Source organism: Neofelis nebulosa, chromosome 4 (genome assembly GCF_028018385.1).
Source record: "Neofelis nebulosa isolate mNeoNeb1 chromosome 4, mNeoNeb1.pri, whole genome shotgun sequence".
Taxonomy (NCBI): domain Eukaryota; kingdom Metazoa; phylum Chordata; class Mammalia; order Carnivora; family Felidae; genus Neofelis; species Neofelis nebulosa.
In genome coordinates, this window is record NC_080785.1 from 90,459,216 (window position 1) to 90,480,307 (window position 21,092).

A 21,092-nucleotide genomic window follows, 5' to 3' on the forward strand; every position below is an offset into this window, starting at 1 on the left:
AGTCAAGCCAACACAGCACAACATATCCACAAGGGGCACCAAATGGGAAATACCAAATTAAAGCAATTAGGACGAACTGCCTCAAGATTTTTATTAAGAAGCTATTTTTAAAAAATGAAAACAGTCAAATCAACCACCCCCACGAATGTAGAGATCGAATCAGAACGCCAGTTTGGGAACCGCTCCCCAAAAGGCTGAGTGATGCAGCACATGACATCATGTCCTGAGGAGACAGACAATGGTCTGAGTATTCACTTTAAATTACAGCAGGTGAGACCATCAAGTCGGGTGTGTGCTAAGACAGGCCTGAGGGCTAGAAGCCCGCCAGGACACCGTCCACCATCAGCTTCCTGAGCCTACCAGACAGAAACCCTAGACATTTCACAGCAACACACAGAACCAACTCTCAAACACAAAACAAAACAAAACAAAACAGAACACCACAAGTTGTATGCTTTTGATCAAACTTGGTTTGAAAAGGTGACTTTCTGAAATACCGTTCTGTCGGCTGCCAAAATGATTAATTCTAAAAAACTTAAAGGAAAAAATAAGACTAGAAAAGCTAACAAATACTATTTGTCATAACATTCTGCATACTCCCAACTCCCTACCGCAAGTCTACTAATAGAAGATCCACTAAGCTATGCAAACTACTCAGCACATTCTCAAAACACACTTACACCTTTACCTGGATCGATTAAATGTTGTAACTCCTAGGAGAAGAATGTGCAAATATTCGGGTTCATCAAACAAATCTTCCTTACTAAGACAACTACAAGTTCAGAGGGGCAAACCGTCTAAGCGGGTAATTCCTCTGGGGCCCAAATATTTTTTACTCCTGGAAGGAACTCTAAACACTACTTAAATCTCACATTCAATTTCTGATTAGAAAAATGTAAATCAGGCTTAACTCTGAGGCCATGAAGTTTTTGCTCTAATTACCATGTATGTTTAAATACCGTGACTCAGGGGGCGCCTGGGTGGCTCAGTCGATTAAGCGTCCAACTTCGGCTCAGGTCATGATCTCATGGTCTTTGAGTTCGAGCCCCGCGTCGGGCTCTGTGCTGACAGCTCAGAGCCTGGTGCCCATTTCAGATTCTGTGTCTCCCTCTCTCTCTGCCCCTCCCCTGCTCATGCTCTGTCTCTCTCTGTCTCAAAAATAAATAAACGTTTAAAAAAAATTTTTTTTTAATTAATAAATAAATACCGTGACTCAGGTAAGTCAAGTTCTTTCTCACACATGTGGCTCCTGCCACCAGACATGAAGCACGTGGCTGCTCTACTGAGGCCGTAAACCAAACCTTAAGAACCGAAGAAAGCATATCCAGAGCAATTAACACAACAGAACACTTATTTTTTCCTGCTTGGTTTTAAGTTCATTTTACACACACACACACACACACACACACACACACACACACGTCTTGGACTGATTTCGGGGAAAGCATTTAAATGTTTATAAACAGCCAATAACACCAGCAGTATACTCTGACAATTAAGGCACTAAAAAAGCTACAGTATTATTACGATTGAAACAACTCATGAGCAAAATAACCCAGAACTAAAGGCAAAGCATAGATCTAAATCAACCTCTCTGTCAAAATAACTATTCCATACTCCCCCAACCAGGCAAATGACAAGAGGTTCTAAGTAAGGGCTGAGTCATGCGGAGAAAACAACAGCCAAGGAACATGAGTCGGGACTTTCAACAAGTGGTAATTAATGATCATTTTCAAACCAAAGCAGATTTCTTTTAAAGACGCTGCATGCCTCCTTCAAATTCCTAATAGATGGGATATCAAGAAAACTAAACCATTATTACTACTATTATTCTTAGTCTCAACTCTTGGGTGTGAATAGATGATAAGAAAAGCTCATGCAGGAGTCACCATGAAACTCTGCCTCCCACTCCTGGAGTAGAAGAGGAGATGTGCCCCTGCTCCTTGAAGGCCAAAGCACAGGCCCGTGGCCCAGGAAGCAAAATGACAGCACAAGGCATCCAACTACAGTGGTGGCCAGCAGCCATCATGACCCAAGACTGCCCCAGCGCCGTGGCAGTGGCTGCTGCCTCTCCACCAGTCCCTCAGCTTTTCTGTTGTTCCATCACCTACACCTGACCCTTCAACAACACCGGTTTGAACTGTGCAAGTCCACTTATACAGGGATTTTTTTTCAATAAACACAATGGAAAGTTTTTTGGAGATTTTTGACAATTTGAATAAACTCACAAACTACATGGCCTAGAAATGTAAAAAAAAATTTTAAGAAAAAATTAGGTATGTCACGAATGCATAAAATATATGTAGGTACTACACTATTTTATCACTTACTACCATAAAATATACACGAATCTATTATAAAAAGTTAAAATTTATCAAAACTTATACACTTACAAACTGTACATGGTGCCATGTGTAGTCAAGAGAAAGATTCATTAACCATAACTGCATAAAATTAACTGTAATACACACTGCACTCCTGTAAACATTTCATAGCCACCTCCTGTTGCTACTGTGGAGAGCTCAAGTGGTGAGAGTGTGCACTTCAAGTGCAAGGTGACCCTAATCACTGAACGCGCAGTTTGTGTCTCCAGTAAACTCCGTATCTCAGTAAAGGCGACCTCTCACAACTCTTGTGTATTTCTCAGTGTGTTTCGTGCAATACTGGTAACCCCGAATCACACCAGGGGACCCATAAGAAGTGCCACTAGTGAGGCTGGAAGTGCTCCCAAGAAGCGTGACCTTACAAGAAAAAGTTAAATGGCGTGGCATGTACATGGATTGAGGTCTGCAGCTGCAGTTGTCCGCCATTTCAAGATAAATGAATCCAGCACAAGGACCACTGTAGAAATAAGAAAAGGAAGTTAATGAATCTGTCACTGCTGCTATGCCAGCAGGCACAAAAACCTTGGACTTTTTGCAAAATACATTTTTACCCCGTATTGAAAATGCAGCTTTAATGTGGGTGCGGATTGCTAAAAGAAAGGCGTATCTCTAAAGACTGGTACGATTCGAGAAACAGCGAAGTCATTATATGACAACTTCAAGTAAAAGGAAAGTGAACGATCTAAAGCTGGAAAATGTAATGCCAGCAAAGGATGGTTCAGTAATTTTAGAAAGAGATTTCGCTTAAAAAAAAAAAAGTTAAGATAACAGGAGAAGCCGCTTCTGCCAACCAGGAGATAGCAGATGACTTCCCAGACGCCATTAAGAACATTACTGAAGAGAAAGGATATTTGCTTGAACAGGTTTTTAATGCAGACGAATGTGCCCTGTTCGGGGAAAAAAGTGCCACAAAGGACATTGATAAAAAAGGAAGAGAAGCGAGCACCAGGACTTAGGGCAGGAAGGAATAGTCTATCTCTACTGTTTCGTGCAAATGCAGTCCGGTTTATGAGGACTGCCCTTGTCTGTAAAGCTGCTAACCTCCTAGCCTGAAAGGGCAAAGATAAACATCAGCTGCCAGTGCCTGGTTGTACAACAAATAGGCCTGGACAGTGAGAACCCTTTTTCTGGATGGGTTCCCTCAAGCTTTGTCCCCGATCAGCAAGTGCCTTGGGGGCTGCCTTTTCAAGTTCTTTTAAGGGGTGCCAGTGTGGCTCAGTCGGTTGAGCATCCAACTTCAGTTCAGGTCGTGATCTCACAGTTCGAAGGTTCGAGACCCGCACTGGGCTCTATGAGCCTGGAGTCTGCTTTGGATTCTGTATCTCCATCTCTCTCTCTGTCTCCACCCCCGCACCCCCCGCCCCCACTTCTCTCTCTCTCAAAAAATAATAAACATTAAAAAGAATTTTTTTAATAAAGTTCTTTTAATACTGGACAATGCCCTTGGCCAACCAGAATCCCATGAGTTCAACACCAAAGGTATCAAAATAGTCTACTTGCCCCCAAACACAATGACTCTGACTCAGCCTCTAGATCAGGGGGTCATAAGGAACTTTAAGGCTCGTTACACACAGTGATGTCTGGAAAGCATTGTGAACACTACGCAAGAGAACCCTGATAGTACATGATGAGAGTATGGAAGGCTTACACCATTGAAGATGCCACTGTTCTAGAAAAAGCCATGAAAGCCATCAAGACTGAAAGAATATTCCTACTGGAGAAAACTGTGTCCAGATGTTATGCATGACTTCATAGGATTTACGAAAGAGCCAATCAAGGAAATCATGAAAGAGACTGTTGATGTGGCAGAAATGGTGGGTGGGTGAAGGGTTTCAAGGCATGGATTTTAGAAACATTTTTAGAGAAGTGAAAAAGCAAAAAAAAAAAAGTCCGAAATTATGAGGTATCCCCGTAAGGTTACATGTACCAGAGTGCCTGCTCCGCCCCCAGCCTCCCCTTCTGCCTCTGCCACTCCTAAGACAGTAAGACCAACCCCTCCTCTTCTGTTTCTTCCCCCTCAGACTACACAACCCAAAGATGACAAGACTTTGTGATGATCGATGTCCACTCACTGAAGAGTAAATACTCATCGTGCCATACAGTTAATAAACTTAACTGTTGTGAGGGGCACCTGGGTGGCTCAGTTGGTTAAGCAACCGACTTTGGCTCAGGTCATGATCTCGTGGTTTGTGAGTCTGACCCCCACGTTAGGCTCTGTGCTGACAGCTCGGAGCCCGGAGCCCGCTTCAGATTGATTGATTGATTCATTCATTCATTCATTCATTCATTCATATTCTCTCTATCTCTCTCTCTCTCTCTGCCCCTCCCCCACTCACACTCTGTGTCTATCAAAAATAAACATTAAAAAAATTCTTTTAAATAAACTTAACTGTTGTGTATGTGTGTGTCTTTGTGTGAGTATCTAATAACTGCATGACAAGCAATGTATGGGGACATTTCTGTGTCATCACCATCATCGCCTACATATTCACCAAAAGGAACACTGTGTCTAAGACTTGCATGGAAAGGGACAGCCCATCCTTATGTAGGCATAAGGCGAGTGAGAGTTAATATAAAATACTGTTAATTTTCTGTTTTATAACTGTGCTTTCAAAGAATTACATTACTGTACACTATGCCTCCCTCTCTCATAACTGGAGGCACTGCCTATCACCCTATCATCACAGATAAGTAATTTTTTTAATGCAACAATGTTTCCAATACTTTATTATGAATAGGACTGTAATACTGTAAAGCACAAAAGTTTTATAACAATTCATTCACTGGTATAGAAGCTAGGCTCCCGTGAAGCAATCATATCGATTATAGTAGGCTACCATAAAACAACCATATTGTTGCTACTTCATTATCAATGCATGACTCATACCCTATAAATAAACATACATTTCTTTTTCACATTTTCTTTTGGTTACTCTTTTGTTTTTTGTTTGCTTTCATTCAAAAAAATTTTTTAACATTTATTTATTTTTGAGGGGTGGAGAGAACAAGTCGGGAAGAGGCAGAGAGACAGGGAAATATAGAACCCAAAGCTCCAGGCTCCAGGGCTCCAGACTGTCAGCACAGAGCCTGAAGTAGGGCTCGAACTCATGACCCATGAGATCATGACCTGAGCCGAAGTCAGACACTTAACCGACTGAGCCACCCAGGCACCCCAAGTTTGTTTTCATTTCTGATGTCTAGTGTTAGAAATATGTGTAACAGCTATAGTGTTTTGTATCAGGTAAGACATTAATGCAGGTACTGATAGACAATTCATCTTGTAAACAGACGACATAAACTGATGGTACTGACAAATACAGTACAATACTACAAATGTATTTTCTCTGCCTTATGATTTTTATAACATTTTCCTTTGTCTAGCTTACTTCATTGTAACAATATAGTCTATAGTACATGTAACATACAAAATACGTGCTGATCAATATCAATATCAGTAAGGGTTCCATCAACAGTAGGCTATTAGTAGTTATGTTTTCAGGAGTCAAAAGTTACATACAGGATTGTTTTAGTAATCTCCTCATTGTTTGAGAGTCAACTATACTTCAGTCATTCCAATAAACTGTATTACTAGTTAAAATACACAAAATCAGCTTGTACTGCTTGGAATGCAAAAGCCTGATTGACAGGCTTCACCATTACACAGTCTCCATTTTATATTTGTTAAACATAAACAATTTCTGAAATATAGTTCTTTTGGTTTTAATAACAAAATTATTTTGTTTAGTAGAAAGTTGGAAACTAGAGCAAGCTCACTGAAGAATGTAACATCATTTATAATCCCACTAACTAGACAGACACAACCACAATCATTTTGAAACACACCTTTCCAAGTTTTCTGCCCAAATGGACATTTTGACCCCCGAGAAGAAAGTGTGGACACATTAACCACACTAGAAACCTATGGAGACATGAAGCAAGGCTGACCACATAATTCATTGTTCCATAAGGGCTTCTTTCTTTCCTTCCCTTATTAATAATCCAAGAAAACATCCTTAAATTGGGGCTATCCTTGGCAAACCCAGCTGTAGGGTTGCCCTACATACCTGAATAGCTCAGCCTACTGATTAGAAACCTCCACTTTAGAAATAGTACCATTCATCAGAAGAGGCTACAAATTATAAATTATCCTTCCCTAGCACAATTTATTTTTACCAACTGGCAAACAGGGGAACAAGAAGATAAATCTAAGTCCTAACAAATCCAAAATTTTAATGAAATAAGTTTTTTAAAAACTGCAATAGAATTAGCATCAGAAGATGCAAAATACAGATACCACCCCTTCCTTCTTAGGTCAGAAAAAATGTTGACCCAATTTGTCCTTGCACAGGAAGTCATTCAATAAAAAACAGAGAGAACAAAGGACTTTTTCCTGAATTATCAAGGCATCAATGAAACAGTACGCCCAGTTCTCCACACCCAAAATAGTGTATCATTTGGGGTTTTCTTCCCCCCTTTAAGTAGGTCAGAGCCCTTAAAAAGGCTGGAGGGGAAAATCAAAATACATGGTTTCAAATATACTCCTAGAAGCTGACATGATGAGGTGGGATGAGAGCAAAATAAATAAATAAATATAACTTAATTAACAGACTCTAATTCGACAGACCCAGATATAGGAACAGTGCTCTACAATACAAAGCAACAACAGAAAAACCAACTAGAGGGAAATCAGAGCATAGATCCAAAAAGAGCGATACGTAATTGATAACAGTAAGAAAGCCAGAATCCCTTGAGCTTATTTCTTTCCTCCTCTTTTTAAATAAGATCTTGCTTTGTAGCAGCTTTCGCTTTTGGTTTTCTGCCTTGTCAGCAACCGTTCCTTACCTACAGTCTATTTCCTTTCCTCCCTCCGAGTATTCTTTTCTGAAGATGAATTCTGCTCAGATTCCCCACCTCTACTGATGATATTTTACCTACAGGAGAGGGAAGTCAGTTTCCAAATCACATATGCTGGGCTCAGCCTAAAAGGTCATAGGTAATTTTTTTTATAAACGTACTTTTATCCTTTCACGGAGTGATAGTGAAATAATTTTATCTGGAAGCAGGGGAGAACAAACACATTTTAAAACATTTCTTTAAACGGAGTCCCAAGAATACAGAAAGGGTATAAAAAAATCACATGAGGCATTACATATTATGTCTGGTTTGTAAAGTTCTCTACATATAAATCCCAGACAGAAATTACAAACAGGCCAGGATGAAGGGAGAGGGAGAGAGGGAGAGGAAAAAGGAACAAAAACCTTCTTAACGTTAACAGCCTCAACACAGATTGTAGTTTCAGAAAAGCACAGGGTGAACTAACAGCTGACCTTTGAACCTCATTTGTCTCTAAAAATGGCAAGATGGCTGAAGAAAGAGGAAGCATACTGCCTTGAAACATTTTGTAAAGTGTTTTTTCTCATATGTTGTAGTTTCAACATGCTCTTGATTTATTGGAGGGCTTTATTTGCCACAAATGAAAATATTTACCGGATATTTACCCAGATGTTTATCAATATTTTTACCAGATATATATATATATATATATAAAATATTTAATGAATATTTGCCAGTTTAAGATGCTTAATTTAAGTAATCTTTGGCAGCACAATTCCAGTGCACAATCTGCAATGCCTTATTATTTTGTTTAATAGTTTGGCAGATAATCTTTTGCCTTTTTTTTTTTTTTTTTTTTTAAAGAGAGTGAGAGAGCATCTTAAGCTGACTCCACGCTGGCACAGAGCCTGGAACAGGGCTTGATTCCACGACCTGAGCTGAAACCAAGAGTCAGACATGTAACCAGCTGAGTCACCCAGGAACCTCTGCAATGCTTTGTTTTTATTATTGTTTTGTTTGTTTGCCTTTTAAAGAATGATCAAGAACCATTTTACCAAACTGATGGAAAGAATATAGAGGCAAAAAGATACAAGGACTCCAAGTGAAAACACTGAAATGGTGTCAGAATGCAAAATAACTTTTAAAAAGAGACTATATGGTAGGGAAAGAATGTAAACTTCTTTTTGAAATTCTGCTTCTAAAGTACTCTAACTCTAGGGGCACCTGGGTGGCTCAGTAGTTTAAGTGTCCAACTCCTTGATTTCGGCTCAGGGCATGATCTCACAGTTTGTGAGTTCAAGCCCCACGTCAGGCTCTGCGCTGACAATGCGGAACCTGCTTGGATTCTCTCTCCCTCTCTCTCTGCCCCTCCTCCACTTGCACATCCTCTCTCTCAAAATAAATAAACTTTTAAAAACTCTAATTCTGACACCAAAATTAGATGGTAACAACCTAAGGTACAGAACAGGACCATCAAGCTAAATTTAGACATTCCCTCTCTGTGGCATCTAAGCCATTTATTGAATGGTTAAATTCATAATTTCCCAACTGGTATGCATTATTATATTTGCTTTATACACATACAGAAACTGAGGCCCAGAGAAGGTTACCTACTTGCCCAAGGTAAACAAAGCAATCTGGTGTCTGAGCGCATTAGAAAATCTGGCCTGATTCCAGAGCATGTGATCAGAAAACAATACCACCCACTACCTCTTAAACATCCGTTTTATAAACATTATCTCTTTAAATCCTCACAATTCCATGTGAGGTGGGCATTATCATCTTTATTTTGAAGATCAAGAAAACCTAAGACTTAAGTTAGGTAGCTTGCCAAGATTTAGTTTCTGGTCCATGGCTCCAAAGCCCATACTCTCTCTTCCAATATATCATGCTGCTTTTGGTACTAATACTCTATAAATCTATCACCACAAAGTGTTCCCTTCCCTTACAGTAAACGATTCCATGCAGGATGGAGATGAAGTAGGACTTGGTCTTTTGTTGCCACAGCCTCTCCTGTTCTCCCCTTCTCACACCCCTATTGCCTCTCCCAGTGAAGTACTGAGACAATTCTCAAGGACTTACATTACGATCAGTAACTCCCTCTACGACCACCCACCACCCTTCTCAAACAGACAACTGGAAAAGCTTAAAGCTATTAGAAGGAAATCTTCCCCCGAGAAAAGGTCACCAGGGCAGGGCCACTGTCAAGAGTCTGCCATTCTCTGCATGATAACCTTACTCCAAGTCCAAAGACCAAATCATAAACTGGTATGTATTTTTCAACAAAAAAATCAAATATTTCCCCCTGCTGCCATTTCTATCTTGTGCGATTATCATCTGATTCATGATGGGCAACATTTCTAGGTCTGCTACCTCATCTATAACGCAAGCAACACCATCTCAAATGCCCCTGTCGCTTCAGAGCTCTACGTTATCTGATAGGATCCCTCTTCCTCTGCCTGTTCGTGAGGAAGAGGCTGATAGTTTATGGGGGGTGGCGGGGGGGGGGGGGGGATGGGCTGTAGACAAAGCCCCACAGTAAGTACAGCAGAGTATTATCAGGTTCTACTGTATACACAAAGATCCACTCACAAGCACACAAAGTCCAGTCTGAAACAAGCAACGAAAACCACCCAGAGCCTGGGCTTTGCCAACCCAAAATGAATCCTCTATTTTTAGCTCACATCCACACAAGACAGGGCCTAGCCTGGCCTGCGGCAGCCAAATGAGTGGCCAGCTGGGCTCACCAATGCATCTTAAGGCAAGCCGGATCTCTAATCCTTAGGAGTAACCTTTGGCTTGACTACAGCCAAAACCTGAATATAAGAACAGAAAGCTACAAAGGCTCAAAGCCTACCAAGGAAGCAGTATCTCAAATATGTAAGGCTACTTCCTGTATTTTATTTATTCTGGTAGACGGCATGGACAAAGTTCAAAAAGCCTGGACATCTTTACATTGTAATCTCAATTTTCCAAATCTGTATGTCATTTTACAGTTGAAGAACATGAGAAGGAGCAGAGGTGACCAAGATTAAATTCCAAATCCCAAAGTCACTTGCCAAACAACCTTAAATAGTAACTAGTGAGTTTAGTAAGGGCTGTGAACCAAGTTGAGAATTTTAATAAACTCTGAATTTGAGAAGAAGTACAGAATTTTAAATTTCAGTTGTCCAGATTATAATATCCATAAATCAGAGTAGACTGATACACAGCGGCAGTTCAGCCGAACACCTAAGATTGAAATATGAAAAAGGGCATCAACAAAACTTCCCCAGTCCAATCTAGGGAGTTGCACCTAGTGTCCTCGCTGCTGGCATCAGACAGAGGCAAGGGAAAGAGCACTAGACAGACAGGAAGCAGTTAAGCTCAGGTCCCAATTCTGCCATTAATTAACTGGTATGCCTCCAAGGCTCCTGGCGCGCGGGCAATTCAAACATCAGGTAGGTGTTTCCGGGAGAAAAGAGTTCTAGCAGAAAGATGCCACTGGAGTCCCCACGGAAGATAGTGGGAGTCCTTTAAGGTTTCCGAGCACAGGGAGGTTGGGTGAAACAGCTACAGAAACAAACATCTAACAGAGCTTTTCAGGAGAGAGCAAATTAAGAGAATATTGCCCAACAATACTGTCTGATTAAAAAGAAAAAAAAATTTTTTTCTCAGTGTAAACCTCCTTACTAATTGGGAAAGAAATTAAAAATCTTTTATGCAAATAAAATTTGTGTCTACTATATGGGCTACAAGATGTGCCAGGAACGCCACCAAGATGGACGAAACTCTCTCACCATCTAATGGGGTGACGGGCAGCTTCTCAGATGTATCAACGGCTTTCTGGGAGACACAAACAGAGAAGGACCCTCTGCAGGGGCACAGGAGGGGCCATTCAAAGTGGGGACAGCATCTGAATGGTGAGGTCTATGCAGAGGGAAGAGCACTTATGAAGAAGGCAAGGAGTGAAGAGCCAAGGGCAGCAGGAACTGCAGGTGGGGGGCACCCAACAGTGAAAAGACCTTCTCAAGCCTGACCAGGAAGTCTCTCGTAGGAATGAGATCCTGGAGGTGACACAATGGGCAAAGGGGAGGGGCTGGTGACAGGCAGCAAAGAGACTGAGCAGCACTGGAGGCCAGAAGCAGGAAGGCTGAATAAAAGCAGTGCACTAAAGTCACAGAGAAGCACAGGGTTTGGGAAGGATGCTTGCAAGGGAATTAACAGGACCCGGTGACCAACCAGATGTAGACTCTGAGGAAAAATGAGGAGGTCACATAATGCTGAGGATTTTGAGTCTATACAAAGCTATAAATATTCACTCTTTAAATTCAAATGAGCAGTGTGACAAAATTTTAGAGATAGAAGGACCATTCCTGGTCACAGAGGCCCCACACTGTGCTTGACAGTTAAGAAGTAACATAAGCGGGGCACCTGGGTGGCTCCACGGGTTAAGCATCCGACTCTTGATTTCAGCTCAGATCAAGATCCCAGGGTTGTGGGATCGAGCCCCGAGTTGGGCTCCACACTGAACGTGGGGCTTGCTTGAGATTCTTTCCCTCTCTCCCCTCTACTCATACTCTCTTTCTCTGAAGGAGAAGGAGGAGGAGGAGAAGTCGTCACATGAGCAAGAAGTCTGGCAGAGAGATGACAGCGGCTCCAGTAGCTGCTACAAAGAAAACCTTGAAAGTTACATACACAGTTGACCTCTGAACAATCTGAGGGTTAGGGGCACTGACCACTATACAGTGGAAAAGCCACATACATATAACTTCAGACTCCCCAAAAGCTTAACTACTAATAGTCTACTGTTGACAGGAACCCTTACTGATACCATAATGAACACATATTTTGTATATTATATACTGTATTCGTACAGTAAGGTAAAAGGAGAGAAAAGAAAATGTTAAGAAAATTATAAGGAAAAAAATACACTTATAGAAGTGTAAAAAAAAACAAAAAAAAAGGTGGGTGGGGGACGCCTGGATGGCTCAGCTGGTTGAACCTCTGACTTCGGCTCAGGTCACGATCTCACGGCTCATGAGTTTGAGCTTCCTATTGGGCTCTGTGCTGGCAGTTCAGAGCCTGAAGCCTGCTTCTGAATCTGTATCTCCCTCCCTCTCTGCCTTCCCCCTCTCGCATTGTCTCTCTCTCTCTCTCTCTCTCTCTCTCTCTCTCTCTCTCTCAAAAATAAATAAACATTAAAAAATTAATTAAAAAAAAGAAATGTAAAAAAAAAAATAGCTGTGTATAAGTGGGACCCACACAGTTCAAACTCATGTTCTTCAAAGGTCAACTGTCCACATCAGCAAAAATCCTCACTATTTGCTGGGCCAAGATTAGGGAACTTCTTTCTATCCTTTTATAGACCTTATAAAATTTCCTGTTGCCTTCTGCTTTCTTTCAAAGATATTTATAGGGGCGCCTGGGTGGCACAGTCGGTTAAGCATCCAACTTCAGCCAGGTCACGATCTCGCGGTCCGTGAGTTCGAGCCCCGCGTCGGGCTCTGGGCTGATGGCTCGGAGCCTGGAGCCTGTTTCCGATTCTGTGTCTCCCTCTCTCTCTGCCCCTCCCCCGTTCATGCTCTGTCTCTCTCTGTCCCAAAAATAAATAAAAAACGTTGAAAAATAAATAAATAAAAAATAAAAAACAAAAAAAAAACAAAGATATTTATAATGTTCATTTAAACCCACAGAGGCAGGGTAAAACTTTAACATTTAAACATACAGGGTAATTTTTGTCCTTGATCCTAGAGCCCCTGAGGGCAGCCATATAGCAAAAGAATTATTTAGTCCCTCTCCTCCCCCTACAAGTACATTTTATGAGACAGAAAAGTGAAGCACAGAGTGGCCATGTAACCTGTCTATCAGCACAGTCAAGAAGGATTAAACAAGATAAAGAGTTTGATTCATGGCCAGTTACATTTTAGGTTTCAAAAGGCATTTAGGTAGTGATGTAAAGTAGGCAGGTGGATATATATGTCTGCAGCTCAGAATGGAGAGCTGAGATATAAATTTGGGAGTCATCAGCACACAGATGGTACTCAACACCATGGAAACAGATGAGATCATCTTCAGAGGGAATGCAGGCAAGAGCAACAGGCCTAGGACAGAGACCCTGTGTAAGGGCCAACGTTTGGATAAGGGAAACCAAAGAAACTGAGGAGGATGGCCTGTAGTTCATCTTCTACCCCAACTTCTTTACAAACCAACAACAGAAACCTTTTGTGTTAAGCGTATCTATGTATTTCAGTGCCAGATATTTTAAATACCGAAGACTACCACAAATTTTACCAATTTCAGTTAGTAACAGTAATCTAGAACTGTTGGGAAAAGAGGGACTGTACGAGTTAAATCTGCTGATGAGTGGTATTTCCAGATAAAGGAAGATTTCTCTTTATGTGACTAGTTCATGGCTTAAATGTCTGCAAGAATCAGGTAGATGAAGGGGCCTGGCTGGCTCAGTCAATAGAGCATGCAACTCTTGATCTCCGGGTTCTAAATTCGAGCCCCACATGGGGTGTAGGGATTAATTAAAAAATAAAACTGTAAAAAAAAAAAAAAAATTCAGGTAGGTGAGTGTGAAGCACTAAGAAACACAACGGTAAATGGTGGGTCCTGTGCTACTGGCAGGGGCTGGGCCTCTCTTACTGGCATTCAAATTTGGTGGATTACAGAGAAAAATGGAGGGTCCTGGTCCTTACAGTACCATGCGAACTGGGAATCAAAACCACGTCTCTATGGGTTCACAATTACAGCACAAGGCTGCATGTTAACAGAAGTCTTTCCTCCTGCCATTAACCGTTTTTCTCTAGAGGTGAAGTGTGAATACATTCAGTGTTGTAAAATGGAAGCACTTCTTAAAACTCATCAGCTCTGTAGCTCTGGGTGTTATCTACAATCCATCTGTGAAACAGAGATAATAATGCTATGAGGACTAACTGAAAGCATGTCTGGAAGAAGTCCCTAACTCGATGACCATTAGGCATTAATAAATGAGGAAGAGCAGGAGGAGAATGGGATGGACTAAATGATGATGAGCTTTCCAAACTATTATCACTCATCATCAAAGTGCAATAATACCTGTGCAGCTATTAAAAATCACTCGAGTACTTGGGGCGCCTGGGTGGTTCAGGCAGTTGTTAAGCATGTGACTTTGGCTCAGGTCATGATCTCCCGGTTCACGGGTTCGAGCCCTGCATCGGGCTCTGTGTGGACAGCTCAGAGCCTGGAGCCTGCGTCAGATTCTGTGTCTCCCTCTCTCTCTGCCCCTCTGCTGCTCACGCTGTCTCTCAACAATAAATAAATGTAAAAAAATAAATTTTTTTTTATACCACTTGAGTACCATATATATCCCCCTCCCCCCCAAAAGGAGCTACACCTTTTACAGGGTTCTCATTTTATTGTTTGAAGTTTTTAACCATTAACTGAACAAAATATGACAATTAAAAAAAAAAAATTTTAATGTTTATTTTTGAGGGGGGGAGGGGGGGTAGGGAGAGAGAGAGGGAGGGAGGGAGGGAGCATGAACAGGGGAGGAGCAGAGAGTGAAGGAGACACAGAATCTGAAGCAGGCTCCAGGCTCTGAGCTGTCAGTACAGAGCTTGATGCAGGGCTCAGACTCACAAACCACGAGACCATGACCTGAGCAGAAGACAGACGCTTAACCGACTGAGCCACCCAAGTGCCCCAAAATATGACAATTAAATGGTGCCTAACAAAATGTATTAGACAGTAGCTAAAATGAAGGGTTATTTTTTTAATTTTAAAAAAATGTTTTAATGTTTTATTTTTGAGAGAGAGATAGAGAGCGAGCAGGGGAGGGGCAGAGAGAGAGGGAGACACAGAATCCGAAGCAGGTTCCAGGCTCTGAGCTATGAGCACAGAGCCTAACAGCAGGCCTCCAACTCAAGAACCATGAAATCCTGACCTGAGCCAAAATTGGACATTCAACCAACTGAGCCACTCAGGTACCCCCTAAAATGAAGTTTAATTCTTGGTATGAAAATTGATTGTATTGATGATCTTTTTTACCTTCCCCTTAAAAGGCTGTCACTACTTATAGGAGGCAGATCCTATGATTCCAGGTCGGAGTCACTGCTCCTCTTGCCTAAGAAATTGCATAATTCTCTTCACATAGAACAGATTTGGGGTTAAAGACTTCTATGTAAAGCCAGGATGGGAAATAAAGAGAAAAGGATAGCAAAAACGTGAATTCTGTCCAGGTGTGCCAGTCATCTTTGCTTTGTTTCACGGCCAAGATTGGCACCCCTAGTCTCTCTGCCTTCTTGGTGCTTAGACACTCAAGTTGCTGGAGAAGGACCTGAGGGGTACATATTCTTATTAAACGCATGCAACCTGACTCAGGACACCTCGTACATAGAAACACTGGAAATCTTTGTCAGTCGGTTGTACCCCTGAGGTGCAGAGGTTGGAACCGCAAGGTTGGCTGTGCAGTACCTCGACCACCAACTGGAGCGTGACACTGTGAAATCATAAACACACTGGTTTTCTTACCTAGAAAGTGAAGAGAGAGCCATCCACACTATACATCTACAAGAACTGTTGAAAGAATTAAATTAACAGTGAACAGGAGAATGCACCGTAAGGCACTGAGGTTATTACTCTCTTCTCTGGCTAGAGCAGAGAATTATAGAATTCTAATTCTACCAACACTAGTATAATTTAGCATAACCAATCTCGGTTTTCTTAAAGAAAAAGTAAACTGGTCAATTTCTTTGTACAATGTTCCAAGACTCTACATTCCTTCACTTTAAGTACTGAAAGTAACTGGTTACAAGAGTACAATGTGGAACCTGAGATGAATCACCTCACCATTTTGGGCATCAGTTTTCCTCATGCAGAAAACAAGCGTGGAGGACGAGCAGGATCTCCAAGCTCTTTTCTGGCTAGGACTTTTTTGTTCCCCCATTATATTCAACTGTACATGTCTGGTCACAAGAACTAGTGAAATGCTTTTGATTAGTTAATAAAAACGAGTCATTCTAACTGAGTTACATCATTCGTAAGTGAACTTTTACATTCCACCATCCCGACTGTATTAAAGTTAGAGGGAAAATGACAATTTTCATAGTGTGGTGATCACTCCCAACACGAAGGACAGGAAACATGAAGTGTAAGTCTGGTATTTCTTCGCATGAGCCCTTGTTGCCCACATGCCTCTCAAAGCACAACTGTTGCTCTCAAAGCAACAAACAGTGCAAAGGGACACTGATGTGTTGCCCCACTGGAGAAAAGGCTGGCTGTGCCTTTTCTGGTGTGAGGCGGGACACACCATCATTTCACATTCAGAAACACACAGGATTCACTTTATGCACATGCAGGGTGTGACACCACTGAACTCTTAGCGGGAATTCTCAAGTTCAAAACTACAAAAAGTATCAAATCATATGAGGTAACTAGACAGAGCCTCAACTTTAGAAAAAGTTAACTTTAGGGTGCCTGGGTGGCTCAGTGAGTTGAGCATCTGACTTTGGTTCGGGTCATGATCTCATGGTTCATGAGTTCAAGCCCAACATCGGGCTTTGCACCTGCTTGGTTCCACACTGTCGGTGCAAAGTCTGATTGAGATTCTCTCTCTCTCTCTCTCTCTCTCTCTCTCTCTCTCTCTCTTTCTCTCTCTCTCAGAATGAGTAAATAAACTTAAAAAAAATTTTTTTAAGTAAACTTCAGTAGATGTACTTTAAAACATTAGATTGAAAGAACGTTCTTGGGAAATGCCTCACTTGAGTTTATTTAAACTATCACTACAGGGGCACCTGGGTGGCTCAGTCAGTTAAGCGTCTGACTTCAGCTCAGGTCATGATCTTACCGTCCGAGAGTTCAAGCTGCATCGGGCTCTGTGCTGACAGCTCAGAGCCTGGAGCCTGCTTTGGATTCTGCGTCTCCCTCTCTTTCTGCCCCTCCCCCGTCCTCCCTCCCTCCCGCGCTCGCTCTCTCTCTCTCTCTCTTTCTCTCTCTCTCTCTCTCTCACACACACACATACAAATAAACATTAACATTTTTTTGAGCTATCACTACAAACAAATCCATCATAATATCTAGTCCTAAGAATCAGAAGGCCTGTCATATTCTCCATAAAATGTGTGATTCCATCCAACTACCAGAAGGGTGAACCACAGATAAGCAGTTCATTTTTGTCACTGGCTGTTAAATATTTTACAGCACCTCTGAGAGAAGCAGGGGTAATAACTGTCTTCTTTTTCTCCAGGAGCCAGGTGGACTGCCATGCCAAGCCCAAGCTACCGCTGAGAACATGACTGGCCTTAGGGCAGCGAGAGCAGCAGGAGCTACTCAGGAGTGATGGCCGTGGAGGGACAACATGACGATGGGCCGGACACTGCACAGCTCATTACACCCAAACACGATTTCTGGATTTGCTCACTTTGCAATGAATACTTGCATCGACGCTGAAACAGAAAGCACTACAGCAATAAATCCATCATCAATACAATCTCAATGCAATCTTGCTTCAACTACAAAAGCTCAGGAAAAAAAAGGTGTCAATTTATTAACCACAAAAATCCTGTAATCATGACTAACCATACATAACACAGGAAAAAAATACTTAAGGTTTGACAGGCCAACCGACCACCTGTCTTTAGGACATCTCCATCCATCCAAAAAAATAAGGAACCGTCCTCTTTATAAAATCTTGGAGAGGAATACACTTCATAGCCTCTCTTGGTAATCCATTTCAGTGCTTAACACTCAAGGCATCAAGGCATTCATCCACCCTCTGTCTTTCAAATGGTAAATTCTGCCATAATGTTTCCACCCTTTTCCAGAGCAAATGAATAACATTTTGCCATCGACTCTGCAACGTATCTTGCAACCTTTGATTCTATCTTACAGGGGAAAACGCGTTTCTTAAGACTTTCCTAACTTTATGCTCGCAGGAGTGTGTGCATGTTCTAAACATGGGCGGAACGTCTCCCTTGCTAAATCCTGTCGATCAATGACTCTTGGTAAACTTCAGCATTAAAATTCAAAAGGCTTACCACTGCACAGAAGAATCCTCTCCCCTCTTTTCCCACCCTTTCCTTCACCTCTTTCCCAGCCTTACATTATCATCTCAAGTTCCCATGTTGCACCACCATGTTTCACTTCACTCTGATTTCTCACATGCTATTTCCCCAGCGTGCAACGCTAACCTGAGGACTGGGACTTCACATTCCGTCCTCCCGCTCTACAAAGTACACACACCCCTCCCCCTCCCCCACCCTCCACCCCCCAAAAACACAAATTCTAGCGAGAAAAATGCAGTTGGCCAAAAAGAAGATCTTGCCTAAAAAGGTGATTCAGTTTTACAACAGAGTCAGTGAATGCTTACCGAACATCCACAAGGCCCTAGTTTGACAAGGAGGGTTAGAGAATCTTAATTCCTGTACATCTTTTTAAAAATAAAAAAGGGTGCTTGCTTCGGCAGCACATATACTAAAATTGGAACGATACGGAGAAGATTAGCATGGCCCCTGCACAAGGATGACACGTAAATTCGTGAAGTGTTCCATATTTTTTGGGTGATGGGTATTGAGGAGGGCACCTTTTGGGATGAGCACTGGGTGTTGTATGGAAACCAATTTGACAATAAATTTCATATATTGAAAAAAATAAAAATAAAAAAGTAAAGTCTGCCATGTTTTGTCATCTGTCTGGTGTGAGAAGCTTCTACGATACAACTTCTTGAAATCCCTTACAAAATTAAAAGTCATTAACAAAGGCACTAAGTATACCTTAAGCATTTCATGAATGCTTGACTGAATAAAGAATCTACTGCCTCAGAGTTTGTTAAAGTTGACTGTATGGACTTGGCTTTCATTTATGCACACCCAGCGGAACGCTGAAGGTGTCACGGTAACAGGTGGCTTTACAAGAGAGAAGAGCTAAGAAGCAGAGGGGACTGCTGTCAACAGTGTCTAGTATACTGTCAATCATCATCTATAGAACACTCGAAAAGAAACAACTGAGACTCCAAAATGAGAGTGTAAGCAAAAAGGTCCTTTACACGCTGCCAGTAAGAGTGTAAAGCTCCAGCTTTACAGAGGCAATTTAACACTCCCGACCGAGAGCCTTACAAGCTGGCTTTTCTAAGTGATTCCATTTCTAAGACCAAGACTCAATAAAAAGAATTATGGTATACCTATCCATATCATGGACTCAGTCCTATGCAGCCTTTAAAAATGATACCATAAAAAAATGCCCACAGAAGGTTACTTAATAACCTAAGAAAGACCGCATATGATAACGTAAAAAGCCAATTCCAGAGTAATGTGCCAGTGTGATGTTGGGTTTTCTTGTTGATGATGGTAATGCTGTGAAAGTATGTCTGCTTGATTTTTATAGATCTACTTACACTAAAACATAATATTCAACTTAAAAAATTAATACTAGAGACTGACCTTTTATGATGAAAGTATGGTGCTTTTTGTGTTCTCCTTTTTATCTGAATTTTCAAAAACAAATAAACATATCTTCTGAAAAGGATTATGTTAAATAATACGTAACATAATTAAGTTAGAGAAAAGGTTTACTTCTTCTGTAGGAACTAGTAGATTTTCTCCTTATAGAGAGTAAGCAACACTATTTTTTTCCTTAGTTGGGCTGCCAGGAGACTCAAAGCCAAATTTGCCGGTCACCATCAGCAGGTGCACAGCAAATGCCACATAACTGGCGGCGTGTGCTTCTGACTATCCGCCATCGTAACCTTCCAGTCTGACCTGCATTTTCTCTGGCCCTTTTTCTACTGCATTGTAGATCTTCTTCTAACTAGCCTCCAAATCTTTTTGTGGGGGGAGTGTGGGTGGAGGGGGGAAAAGAAAGACGGAAAAAGAACGAAAAGGGGAAAGGAGAAAAAGGATGAGGTGGCATTTGCAGCAGCAGGATATTGTTCTAGCTCTGTAATTTTCAGGTTAATTTATTGAAGGTTAGGTCCCAGCACAGTGGGTACTGTACTACGTGTAGAATGAATGAATGGACAGAACACCTTCCCAGCTTGAGAAATGCATGTCTCTCAGGGGCCCTTCCTACTCCAAACAGTTGAAATCTTCTTGAATTCTGGTACCTTAGCATATGGTTATTAGAACAGTGCTCACCAGTATTTATGCAGATTTGAAACATCAGAAAAACCCAGAGATACAGTTCTTAGTACAACAACAGTTTGATGTGCATGCCTTCAATCTACAGATAATGAATGCTTATAGTACTCACAGGACTTGAAAATCCTTTCCTATAAATCTGCACAGGTCTGTGGCTCACAGATTGTAAATCAATGTGCTATACAGCACAGAAGAAAACTGTTTACCATGAGCTGAATTTAGATGGCAGACATTCTTTTCTTTTGAGGCTGGCATGAGTTTTTGTTTTGTTTTTTAATTTGTGCCATCATTTAAAAGGAGAGATCTGGGTTCCCGGCTGGCTCGGTCAGTGGGGGAAACAACTCTTGATCTCAGGGTTGTGAGTTCAAGCCCCACGGGTAGAGATTACTTCTAAGTAAAAATCTTTAACTAACTAACTAAATAAATAAATAAATAAGACTAAAATGAGAGCTCTGACAGAAAAAAGTAGTCAACTTCTCACAAAAATCACAAAGGCTGGCAAAATTTGGCCTGGATTTCCACATGGCAGTAGCCAGCAAGAGCTGATCCACAACCACCTCTTTATTTACTTATTTATTTTGGAGGAACATGGGTTCTTTACAAACATGTGATCTCAAAAACACAGCATGTCATTATAAAAACTGCACCACATACCTACAAGCAAAAGGACAGATGTGTAACCGTACCAGGCATCATAGCTTCATGCGGTGTGTCTTTGCAAACCATGTTATTTGTGTGCACAGGCTCTTTTTATACGTACACACATACACACACAGCC

General features: G+C 41.5%; 1 protein-coding gene and 1 non-coding gene across 13 annotated transcripts in view; one reads left to right on the forward strand and one right to left on the reverse strand.

The window, feature by feature from the left end:
* Window positions 1-21,092, reverse strand: part of SRPK2 (SRSF protein kinase 2) — a 257,069-nt gene that overhangs the window by 125,015 nt on the left and 110,962 nt on the right. The window lies entirely within an intron of this gene.
* LOC131511157 (U6 spliceosomal RNA) lies at window positions 18,630-18,736 on the forward strand. Its single transcript, XR_009261362.1, has one exon. It is a non-coding gene; the product is annotated as a U6 spliceosomal RNA (small nuclear RNA).